A 12895-nucleotide genomic window follows, 5' to 3' on the forward strand; every position below is an offset into this window, starting at 1 on the left:
TCCTCACGGAGGTGGGTTTTGTAGGGTCCCCCAGTACCAGCCCCACACACTGCTCATCTCCACTCACACTCAATGCCCGCAACACCCGCCACCCGCAGTCTGTCGCGCGGTGACAGCCTGTCACAGGCACTGCCGCACACCGGCACAATCTGTCGTCCACGCACAGTCTCACACACAACCTGTCACACACACACATACACACACACACATACACACACAGCGGCACAGTCACACAGCCAGCCTCATGCGATCACACCAAGCGTCACAGCTTGTCACAGCCATAGATTCCCCACAATCAAAATAACAGCTAGGGACTCGTCTCCAGAGCAGCTACACCGGGCAGCGCGGGTAGGCAGGCAGGCAGAAGCACCTGCCACCTTTCTATCATGAGGCAGCTATGAGCAGCCTCTTTTACAGAAAAGGAAATAGAGGCTATGAACCCAGCTGGCCCATGGGGCTAGACCGAGTAGTGGTGGAGGGATTACCCGAGTCACCCTCTGGGCCCCATTTCCATACCTCCCCCTCCACCAGGCTCCTCTCCTAGGAATTCCAGGTGGGAAAAAGTGAACTTCCAAAAGCTTGGCTATGAGTGAGAACCTGCAGCTCTTGCTTAAGGGTCGTCAGACTATCCATAGCTGGGGCAAATTGAACTGCCCCCTCTAATCCAGATGCTCTCTAGCTCCAAATGGTGCTCCTGTCGGCACTGGAATCCAAGGATGTTCACCCAGGGTGGTATACGCCTACAATCCCAACACCCAGGAGGTAGATGCTGAGGCAGGAAGATTACCACAATTTGAGGTCAGTGTGGTATACATAGTTCCAGACTAGGCTGGATTAGAATAAGAATCTTGTCTCAAAAAACTAAAACCAAAATCCAAACCAAGAAACCCGACCAGTCACCCCCAATTGGTAAAAACAACCATAGCAACACAAAAAGGGACGGGAAGGTGTGGAGCTGTCATAGGGCTACTGTGTGTACCATGGGCACGAACGGAGGGTCTGAAATGTGTGTGTATAATGGTAAGGCTTGGGTGGCCTTGTGGTTTGCCGATGATGGCAGCCTATGGTCCTGTTGGTAGGTTCGGGTCCTCTCTAGCAGTAACTAGAGGTCTGTGCCAGCCATGTACACGTGGCTTTAGAGGCACCGCGCCTTCTCGGTCTCATCACTGTGCCCGGTCAGGCCCCAGCATCTCTATGCATCTGCACCCCTATCCCCAGGGGCCTTCGGCGTTCCAGGGTGCTTCCGTCCTCCTTTCAGCCGCCTTCTTTAGCTTTCCCCTCCTTTGTTCCACCCCCCCCCCCGCCGGCTCCCGGGGCTTCCCCCATTGGAGTTGCCTCGGCCAAAACCAACACTGCTTCAACGACAACTCCGAAGCCTGCAGGGTGCGGGCCCTGCCCCTTTGGTCGACTCAGCCCAGATCCCAGCTCTTCTGGGTCTCAACAGCAACCCGGGGCACACGTGGCCGCTGCCAGAGAGTAGAACGCATAGGCAGGGAACGGCGTGCAATGCGGAATGCAGACTCCCGAGACACCTCAGTAGGGCTTTTGGGACCTGAACACACCTAAACAGGATCCAGCTGTTTGGCTCTAACCAGTCTCAAGCCGCCTTGAATCAGAATCTCAAGCGTCTGCGCATGTCTAGGCCTACCACCCCACAGAGGCTGTAGGGTGCACACATACACCTAAAGAAGCCAGGCGGCGGGCCTCGGAGTCCCGACACTCTCAATCCCTCCCCTGCGTGGGAGATTAAAGCATGTGTACTACAGTGAGCGTCCACGGAGGTTCCTGACCCAGGTGGTCTGTGTACTTGCAAGAGCCTCTAGTGCCCACGTCTGTGGCTCCAAGCGCGCTGGCACGCATCTCCCAAGCCTGCACACGAGTGTGTTTCACGTGAACCACACACCTGCCAGACCGCCCGGGGCACCTGGCTCCAAAACCGTATTCAGGCTGTTGGGGGGGAGAGGCCGGGAGGGGAGACCTAATTCGCACCTCTCCCTTTCTTTTAGAACACTCCCTCAAACATCCATCCCTGAGGGCTTAGGTGAGATACCCCAGGACGGCTGCTGCCCAGCGGCACTCCTGCCTGTTCAGTGTTTATATTTGCAGTTTTACCGTGTGAGTGTGTGTGTGTACTACTCTCCTTCGCCCTTCCCGCTCCCTTTGTGCTAGGACTTTACACCCCTTCTAGAATCGGACCAAACCTGCAAAACCTTTTTTTGCCTGGCAGGGACGGGAGGTTAAATCAGGATGAACTCCCCTCTATACTTCGGATGCCCCACGTTTTTAAAGGCCGAGGACCTCCTCCTAGGACCGCTTGGGCTGCACGGTCGGATCCTTCAGCATTCCCCAAACACAATCCCGGTGGTTGGTGCTTGAGGTCAGAGGACGTGTGTGTTTGTGTGTGTGTGTGTGTGTGTGTGTGTTTGCCTCAATTCACAAAGAGGCCATTTAATGCCCCCCCAGCACCCATTCTATGCTAAATTGCCACCAGCCGACCGTCTACTGTGGCCTTTGGGGCTGCGCGCTTCCAAATGCTTTGGAAGTCCAGCCGGGACTGCTCTCTCAGCCGCAGGATTTAGGAGCCGGTGTGGGAGTGGCTAAGATGGAGCGCAGTGGGGACTCCCTGAAAGCCCCGAAGTCCAGCCACCACTGCCCCTTGTCGATCTTAAGTCCCCTCTCCAGTCCGCTGGTCGCCATCACGTGCCTCCGTGCAGCCCCAGTTGTGTGCTCTCCATAGGTGACGGCCTCACACCCACGGGTGTCTTCTGTAGTAGCCCCCGGGTGTTCCCTTGGCACCGCAGTGTGTGGCATTCCCCCGACCCGCAGCTGCTACTGTCTCAAGACCGAACAGTGGACAGCGTGGGTGGGGATGGTGATGAAGTCTCCCGAGGGCCTAGGCAAGAGGACCTCACTGACCATCGTCTCTTGCGCCTAGCACTGTCCTAGTTGCACCGCCGATCTGCCTGGTGGGACAGCGGGGTCGCCTGGGCCATTGCGGGCTTTGCGCACAGAGGCGAAAAGGCGGGAGTGGGCGTCGAGGCTAAGTACAGTAGCGCGCCTGTGGCACCATGGCTGTGGGGGAATGATGTGAATCTTGCTGACACCTACCTCGGGGGCAGCGAAGGGGACTAGTGTGAAAGAGACCGCAAACACCCAGACAGGACCATTTACACCAGCTAAGCCCTCATAGGGGTCCGCGTCGCGAGCTGTCCGTGGGACCTCGCGGTGCGCAAACGTGTCCAGGCTCCCGATTCAGAACTACCCACGCGACCCATGTCGCTCGCCTCTAGGGCGCGGGGTACTGTCCAGGGCTTCTTTGCCTCAGTTTCACCGTCGGAGTCCAGCCTACGGGAGCCAGGTAGCGGCTGATGCGCTTTGGAGTAGCGCGGCCCCGGGGGCTCCGGTGTTTTTCCTAAGAGGTTCAGAAGCCGAGTCCTCGGCGGCCACCCGGACATCAGTCCCGCCCACAGCCTTGCGGCCCCAGGAGCGGGGCGACTCTCCCAAGCTGCCGCTTTGTAGGGAGCATTGGCGGCGGGGAATTATCAGGGGAGATTTTTGTGCGTGGCTTGGCCGAGGTTGGGGGCGTTTGGCCTTCAGAGAGCACGGGCAAGAAAAGTGACTAAGTGGCAGAAAATGCACTTCCAGCCCTCTCTTGCTTCCAGGCCGCGGTAGTTGTCTTGTGCAGCCTGGTTTTTGTTGTTGTTTATTTTATATTGTTTAAAGACAAAAACAGAACAACAAGAACCACCCTCATTTTAAACATTTATTTTGTCCCCTTGATCAGCATGGGTTTGTCTCTTGGGGCTGACTTCTTTAATTTGGGCCGCCAAAGCCTCCCTACCCATTGCCGCCTGCTCTGTTGGGGTACTTGCATCTCAGGGCCAGAAGAAGGAAAAGTAGAAAAAAGAACCCGTGCGATGAGCCTGTGGGAGAAGGGAGGGGGTGTAGGCTGTCGTCCCCTGCGCCAAAGCCGCCCCCAAAGAAGTTCCAAGAAAGTCGCCACTAAAGCATCTTCTGAATTACTTAGATGCGCTTTTATAGTGTAGGATCATTACGACCCCCAATTGCATAAAACTTAACTCGAGCCTAGTTGCTCACTGAGGGGAGGTGACCCTGGGCAGTGGCTAATACCTAGACCCACATCCTGGATCTGGACCTCAAGATGACCCACCTCAGCTGCGAGCCTTCCTCCCATTTCTCTTGAAACTCCCGACACACTTAGCACCTTATTGTCTCCCGTCTCCTCCACTTAATTTTTTTCCATTTAAAGTTTTATTACTACTTTTTTAAAAAAAAAGTATACAAGACTGAACAGTAGAAACAGACAGAAAGGAAGGAAGAAAAAGAAAACATATGAAAAACTGCCGGTGACACCCGACGGTGGGGCTGGACACTGTCACCACGCGGTGTCTAGGTTTTCAGAGGCTGATTTTCCAGGTAGAACCAAGCGTGAGTCACCTGGCATGCCCTCCGCCGAAAAGGCGCTATAGAATGCAAGACATTATTTTAATTTTAATAAACAACAAAAAAAAAAACCCGGCTCATTTAAGAGTGCAGGTTTGTGCTTCTTCTGTACTGGGAGCCCGGGGTTGCCACAGCGGAATCTGTAATCAGGGGAAAATACCAGCTTTGTTGGGGTTAGAATATATCATTGGCTAATGTAGTGGTTTAAAAATAATGCTAAGAATTGGAGTAATTAAAGAGTGAAAAAGAACTCATGTACTTCTCCTTTCCACTCGGCGATGTTGTCTTATTTAAAGACCAGAAGAGCGCTTTTCGGCCAACCTGGTTGGTTTTAATTCCAGCCCTTTCTCTTCTTTCCGTGTTCTCTTCAACTCTGGTCTGATTCAAAAATCTGCAGACTGGCACAAAGTGGGAAACTTGCTGCCTTGCTGCCGGGAAGCAGTTCTCCCAGAGTTGGAGACGACTCTTCCACCCCTGGGCCCTGACCTGCTGCCTGGTTTGTAGTAAGTAGAGCGATTTTAAAAAGAAAGGAGGCCAGCTCTGGTACCCTATGCCAGTGAGGGCACCTTCCCCAGGCTGCTGGCGAGCTTAGGGAGAGCCAGCCTTGGTATAGGGAAGTAGCCTCACTGTGTTTTGATTTTGATTTGTTTTGTTTTTGAGACAAATGTAAATCTGGCTAGCCTGAAACTCACTATGTAGACCAGGCTGGCCTTGAACACTCAGAGATCTGCCCACTTGTGCCTGCACTGTTTATCCAGCAGCCCTCACCCCCCCCCCCAAAAAAAAGGATCAAGGGCCTTAAAATATTGCCCCAGGGGAAGGCTTAGATCCCTAAGCTATTTTAAATTAAGCTATATAGTTCTCCTTTTCTCTCTCTCTCTCTCTCTCTCTCTCTCTCTCTCTCTCTCTCTCTCTCCCCCCCCCCCTCTCTCTCTCTTCACTAGCCCAAGTGCAATAGAGAAAGTGTGGTCCTGGAGAGCTGCCTTGGCAGTCTTGTGCCCTTGGTAGCGGAGAGAGCTGTCTGCTTGGGCAGCACAAATGCTCCTACCCACAGGCCCTGGATTCCAAAAGAAGACCGTGCAAAGGCTAGGCACTGCCTGGAGAGATGTGGGAATCGAGGACAGGGTTGTGAATGGGGCTGTGGAGGAAGACTTTGGGGTTAGGCCTTCCCCCAGGAGTGGGAAAGACCACTTAGAAGGAAAGGGCCCTCGGTGTATTGAGGAGGAAATGGCTCTCTGTGAGAAAGAAGGAAACTGGACAAGAGAGTGGGGGGCTGCACCCACCCATAGAAGGCCTGCAAGCTGCAGCGAGAGTTAGTTATTTATTTGCTTCAGGTGTTTTAAATTAAACACATTTCTCTCATTTTCCTGGTTGTTTGGTGCTTAGACTTTTCAGTGACACCCCCCCCCAGTGCATAGTTTTACATAAGCAGCAACTCTCCCCCACCCCTCCTTGGAGAGATCTCGTGGGAGGTATTTTGCCTTCAGTGCTTTCTCTTTCCTGGTTCCTTTTAAAATTTAATTTTAAAATTATAAAGTAAATTTAGTGGTAGTGAAAGTGTGTGTGGGGGAGTGCTAGTGAAAGTAAGTGTGTGTGTGGGGGGGGGGGGAGCCAGCTGGGTCTAGAGGCAGTGATGGGATAGGGAGCCTGCAAAGTTCAGCCTTCCTGATGGGGCAGCCGGCCCCAGAAGTTTGCCCGCAGCAGCTGCCTGCTTCTCCCTCTCCTCCCTCGTCTAGGCCCTCTTCCCTTCATCTCCCAGCAGGAATCTGGTGGGCAGCGATGGGCAGACCCAGAGTGCAAGCATTCATACCTAGAGCCTTCCTGACCTACATACAGAGGCTCCCTAGCCCCTGCCTGTGCCTGCAGGCAGGGTAAGAGGAGGGGCCTTGCTCCCTCAGTCACTAAGGCTGTTGGCTTTTAGCTCCAGGGTCTTGTCCTGCCCCCCACCCCCACCCCCTTGTCTTGTTAGTTTGTTGAACTGCTGCACAGTTGGATGCCCTGTTGATGGGATCAGAGTTGAACACACACACACACACACACACACACACACACACAGAGATAAAGACTCTCTCCCCTGAATTACTGAGGGTGAGGGGCTTCTTTCTAGTCACCATAGGTTTCTGTGGTCACATGAGTGCACACGCTGGTCTCTGGTCTCTAAGGTGTTTCACATGTGTGTCACACACACCACACGTGTTCACCTTGAGCCTCTTTTTTCTTTTTCTTTTTCAGAACTGTTCTTAAGGAGTCCTAAATTCTGGAAACTCTATAGCTTAAAATTTTAAGGCCTGTTTAGCAGTACTGAAAACGATTCTTTCTTAATCTGGGTGGAGTGGCATGGGTGTGTTGGCTTTGTGGAGACGCATGGAGCAGTGTAGTTAGTTACAATGCAAGCATTCTTTATACACAGCGGCTTCTGCTAAAAAGTTAAAAAAAAAAAAGCCTAAAACGCTGGGCCCAAAGGTAAAGAAAAGGCCGCCCATTACAAATTTAAAATACAAATTTAAATTAAAATGTAGTCCAGTTTGCTTTACTCAGTTTTTTTCCTGCTAAGAAGGGTAGGATGCCTTGTTTAAAAAAAAAAAAGTACTCAAAGGCGGGCAGTTCGCACAGCTTCCTGACCCATCCACAAGTGAGGAGGGCCTGCTTGCGGCCTGAAGACTTGGGTATAGATAGACGTGGGATTTAGAGTCAGAACTAGAGGGCGAGAAGCTGTGCAGAGTACCTTCCTTGCCAATTACATTTCGCTGTCAACATCTGGAAAGCAAAATTGCAGCTGTTCTCCCAGCCCCTCTGTTACCACCTCCTTTTTTTTTTTTCTCTGCACTTACATTTTCTGTGAGCTTGCCATCCATACTTCAGTTCTCTGCAGTGTAAAAACATTTTCACGGCTGTGTTCAAATTGAATTTTTAGATTTGGACTTTTTTAAAACGTGCATCTTATAGTCTGACAGTATAATTTTTGGAGCAGTGCGTTTGAACAGGCCAATGATAGCTATCCTTCTCTTCCCTCTCTCTGCCATCGGCTCTGGTCCGAAGCGCCAGGGAGGACGCTCAGCAGCCCTGGACAGGCTCCCTCTTTTCGCCTCTACACTTCTCGGGCAGGTAGCGACTGCATCGCCCTCCACCCCCCACAGTCCTTCTGCGGTGTTTTTGTTTTCTCTTTGCCCCCCAAAAATATTTGAACCAAAAAGCCTCTCTTTTTTTTCCTCCACCCACAGCAAACTGAAAGGACTAGTGAACCGTGATTCAACAGAGCGAGGGCGCCTCTTTTCTTCCTTAGCATTAATTAACTCAAGTTCGTTAGGACGTTGGGTCTGTCGCCCACAGTTTTCTCTTGTGTGTGCTGAATCGGGTCATAGAGGGAGACTTCCCGTGCAAACAGTTTGTGTTGGAGCTGGAGGACGCAGAGGGGGAGAGAGGGTGAGAAAGAAAGGGAGCCCGGGAGGGAGTGAGCGGGCGGCAGAGGGTGGGCACCGTCCGAAGTCCTTCAGGCCCTGGTGCCAGCCTTTCTCTGTAGGGGCTAGGCACCAGGGAAATGAGGATTCTAGGGTTTCCTTGGCAGTGATTCTGGTCATAAAATAATTGGGAGCAGTACATTTTGAGGGACTGGAAAATGTCTGAAACTGAACATTTTGGGTAAGCAGCTTGCCCAGGCAGGGCCGGCCCAGCTTTCCCAAAACCCAGCTCTCAGGGCTCTGCCTGTTGCTGCAGCAACTGAAGAAAAAGGCTCCCTTAGGGCCAAGGGCGCCACCACGGTGCAGGCTGGCTGGGCGCAGGGATCTGGAGAAGCCTGGGTTCTCCGCTGAGGAAGCACTGAGGAGCAGTGGGGGGGGGGGGGGGGGGGGGGGGGGCATCCTGACCGAGCTCTTGGGGGCCAAGGAGTCTGGGAGTGCCACTACCGGTTAGGTTCTGTCCTCGAACGTTAGTGGAGCTGTTGTGGAAGGAGAGGAGCAGCCGTACAGGCAGATTCAGCACCTGCTGTGGCCCCGGCCTCGCTCCCTGCAGACATTTTCTTGTGTGGGATGCACGGACATCACCTAAGGCAGGCCTTTTTCCTTCTCTCGCCTCTTGTCAGTTTTTCTGTTCTCCTTTAGAGAAACTTGTGAAGCTGGTCTGTGGGGTTCCTCCCTCTTCCTGGGCCCTGGGCCACTGTGGAGTGACACTGTCAAAGCCAACCAGGTGGGTTAGGCACCATACTGCTTTTGCCCCGTGAAGCCTTTGGCTGTCACCTGTCCTGCTGTCCTTTGAAGGGCCATATCCTCACTCAGCCCATTGACTAGGGGAGGGAGTTCTGGCTTCCCAGCATTTACTTGTATTTGGTGACACGGAAGTTTCTAGCTAAATAATGAATTAAAGACTGGGGTTTTTGTTTCCTATTCCCCATAGAAGACAAGATGAAAGTAAACAATTTCCAGAGGCACTGGAGAGAATAGATCACCTCCTCCAACACCCCCATCCCTACCCTAGCTCGCTCTGTGCCAAGAGGGTGAGGGGAGATGTGCTTGGAGCAGGGGAGCGTTCCAGCCAGGAACGAGGCTGCTTGTTGGCCGGGTACCAGGCCACAGCTCCCGATTTGTAGAAAGGGGAGAAAAGGCTGTGTGTGGAGGGGGCGCCAGGGGCATTTTTACAGGGGTATTATGTGGCCTAGTTCTGAGATAGACCCCAAGTGAGCCGCAGCTCTGGTGTGGCAAATCCATCCATCTTGCCTAAGGACACCTTTCACATAAGCCCTGTCTCTGCTGTCCCTGAACAGAGGAAGACAGGCTCACATCAGCCGAAACCCGCTTTGTCCAAATTATCCGAGAGTCTTCTCAGAAAGTGCATTTTCTGGTTTCCATTCCTAGCATTTCCAGACTCTTGGATAGTTTCACTGAGCATCAGAGCCTCTGATTGCCTCCCCCTGAGAAGGAGGCCCCACCCACCCAGAGGACAAGCAGCCAGGTCTCTTCCTTTGCTGTTGCCAGAGTCCTGTCCAGTGTCTCCCCATGGCCTCTGGTAGCCTTCTGAGGGAGGAGCACAGATCGACAACATGGGAGACGCGTGTTTCTGTGTGCTGGTGGTTGAGGGTTATGTATGAAGCTCCAGTCCAGACCCAGGCAGAATTATAAATGTCAGGAATTAGCTGAACTCACGAGGGCTCGATTTGCGGCCTTTCTAATTTCCTGTATCTTTCCTTACCTAGTCTGCAGATAGGTGTTAGTAAAATGGACCTTGGAATATCTGGTAATTTCTACTTACATGTGCTTAAACTGTGGGTACTTAAACAAATCAGTATGGGCCAAGGTGCCCAGGATCTAAATCTCTATCTAGGCCCAGAAGCCAGTGGCTTGGGGACAAATAAGATTTTGTTTTTAAAGATAAAGAGACCTACCAGTGGCTGAGCATTTAAAAGAAGGCTTCTTGTGCTTATTAGCTGTCTTACTATCAGGAGGCAAAGGCCAGTTACAAAGTCTGTATCAGTTTTGGAAAATTATTTTGTTTCCTGGAAGAAATGTTAATATTGTACATGTAAGTGAAGGACTGGATATATTCTCTATTTTTCCTAAAACAATCCACAAGGCCTCAGTCCACATGCCTGCTTTGAAAGCCGTTGGAAGCCACCATTTTTCGTAGCTAATCCCCCCCCCATTTCTCTGCCCTCCCTTCTTTCTTTTTCTTCTGCCTCCTCCTTCTCTTCCTCCTCCTCATCTTCCTCTTCCTCCTCTTCTTCCTCTTCTTTTTCTTCTTTTCTTCAGCTTTGGGCCCAGGTTGGTGTACTGGGTTCGCTCTCTGCCTCGCTCCCTCCCCCTTTGCATTTCTGTTTCTGAGGTCTGCTTAGTCTTTCTTTTGGTGTGGGGACACATCCCTCTCGGGTGATGGCTAACCAGTACCAGAGTCTATCTGGGCAATGTTTCAGTAGAAGCTCGCGGGATTCACCAGCTTCTATCTTCTCAAAAATAAGAGAGGCCTTTTTTTCATGAAGTTAAAATTTTCCCTTCCAAACCCAAAAGTCCATGTGGATTTCAAAAGTATTATTTCTGGCTTCTTGACTTCTCTTGCAAATGGAGAAAGTACTTTTCAGACTCGTCTGCCCTTCCACCCCCTTGTCTTTAGGTTTTCCCTGTTGCTCTAAACATCCCTGGCTTCCTCTCTCTTTCAGCAAATTTCCTTTCACTTTCTTTCACTCTTCCTTTCTTTCCTTCCTGAGTGACCTGAAGGTTCCCACATTTGTTCTGTCCCACCCTGAACCATCATTTCTGTTTGAACTCAGACCTGGAAGCATCTTGAGTCAGCAACAATTTTCAGGTCTTGGCATGGGTCTGGGCGCATCAGAATGCAGGCGTGTGACCTCCACGAGGGTGGGTTGGAGAGGAAGGCTTGGGGACAAGGACAGGTAACCTTCCAAAGGGTGCCTAGACTGTCTCCTAACAGAAAAGGGGATGTCCTCTTGTTTGGGGGGGTCTCAGGCAGGTACACACACACACACACACACACACACACACACACACACACTGTTTTCTCTGGTGAGATGGTCTGCTTACAGGAAGCACCATGCAGGAGACTCTGCCCAAAGATGAGCAGCTCACCTTCAAGGTTATAGCCCCTCCCCCACCCACCCTCCTAAGAGAAGGACAGTTGACAATTGTTCTCCCTTCCAGATTCATGAGGAAGAGTTCATTGCTCTCCTGCCAGAGTCTCCCAGGCTTCCTGCACACATTCCGTGGTCCTGCCACCTCTCCAGTCAGCTTGCCACTCCAGGGACCATTGATATTTTCCTTCCTCAGTTCCTCAGGGACTGACTGATACACTGTCCTCAACTTCTGTGAATGTTCTCCTGGCCATGCTCCCCAAGCCAGACCTTTAGCTGGGTTATTCTACCACACCGTGTTTGTGAAAAGCAACAAGCCAGGATTTGCCACAGAGCAATATTGACCATTTTCTTTTTTTAATAGTTAAAGCATAATCAGGATAGCAACAATACCCTCACTGCCCCCTATGCCTCCAAATAAAAATCCACTTGCAGATTTTATGACTTTAGAAAGTGAAATTGCTTCCTCAAGGTGGAGAAGGTGGCGTTTGTTCATTCAGTACCTCATGTCGCTGCTATGCTATCCCTAAGCTAGCATCCTTGGCTGGTTGGACCAAAGCCTGTTATTCACAGAATGTGAATTATTGAACACCACCCTAAGAGGCCTGTCTGTGATGGCACCTGCCTCCTGCACTGTTCTTTCTAACTGTGTCTCTTGGGTCAGCTGTGAACTCACTCCATTGGAGTTGCCAGTTTAGGGTATGGGGTCCCAGGTGCTGGATGGCACCTCCCATTGTTGGGGTGGATCAGTGGGGTGGGTCTTTTGTTTTGGCTCACCCCAGGCACTCTTCCAGGAACCTTTCTGCCATTGAACAGAAAGGCCGCGGAGCTCAGGGTTCCAGCTGGAGAGGAACGAGGCCTGAGTGAGCAGTGACCTTTTTCCCTTTGCCAGCTTAGGGTTGAGCCTGCAGAGAAGACGGCTGTGAGGACCTGTGAGCGGTCACTCAGCTAAGTCTGTTGGTGCGGACCTCTGCTCTTCCCCTCACTTCCTGTCTTCTCACTGCGTCTGGGCTACTCAGAGTCATTTCTGGAGAGTCCTCCTGGGTGTGGAGGCTCCCCTCTCTCCTGTTAGGGGACCTGGTGAACAGATTTCTCTGGCGGCACCTCTCCTGTCTACCTCCTAAAGACCCCCTCTGCCTTTACTTCTGTCATATCCTTTCTCAAGCCTTCCCTCCATTCAGGCCCCCAGTTTATGCTTTTGCACCTTGCATGTTATGGCTCTTTAGTTTGACTTGAGGGGCAGGTAAGAAAGCTAACCCAGGAGGAGTATCGAGGGCAGATCTGGAGGAGGGGAAGCGTTGCTCAGAGTGGGAGGTGGTGTTGGTGAGGGGAAGTAGTGGCGGTCTCAGCCTCTGTCACTTCTCCCAGGGGCTGGCTGTTGTGTTTGTAACTGTGGAGTGCCTGCCAGAGCAGTGCAGTGACAGGAGGCTATTTTAATAAACTTGCAGTTTCACCAACCGAGCTACATTGCGTTGGCATCTCTCGTCGTCACTAATGGAGTGTGCGTGGCTGGGTGTGGGCCGAGAGAGGCTGTGAGCTTACTGGGGGCTGAGGAGACTGAGGAGACGGCAAGGAGGTGCAGGGTGTGGTCCCCTTGTTTGGGACTGCTCCGGCAGTCCTGAAGGCAGCTTGGTCTGAGGGACCAAGAGGTGGCTACACCCAGCCAGTGGTCTGAGCCCTGGCCGAGCTGCTGGCATGGGCACTTTCTAAGCGCTTTCTCCTATTCATAGTTCTGTAGGCTGGTGCACACAGTGGAGGAGAAAATGTCCACTCGCCCCACTGTGCTCCATTAAAAAAAAAAAAATCTAGAACCAGAGAGAGAGAGAGAGAGAGAGAGAGAGAGAGAGAGAGAGAGAGAGA

This window comes from Grammomys surdaster, unplaced genomic scaffold (genome assembly GCF_004785775.1).
Source record: "Grammomys surdaster isolate TR1022 unplaced genomic scaffold, NIH_TR_1.0 126063, whole genome shotgun sequence".
NCBI lineage: Eukaryota > Metazoa > Chordata > Mammalia > Rodentia > Muridae > Grammomys > Grammomys surdaster.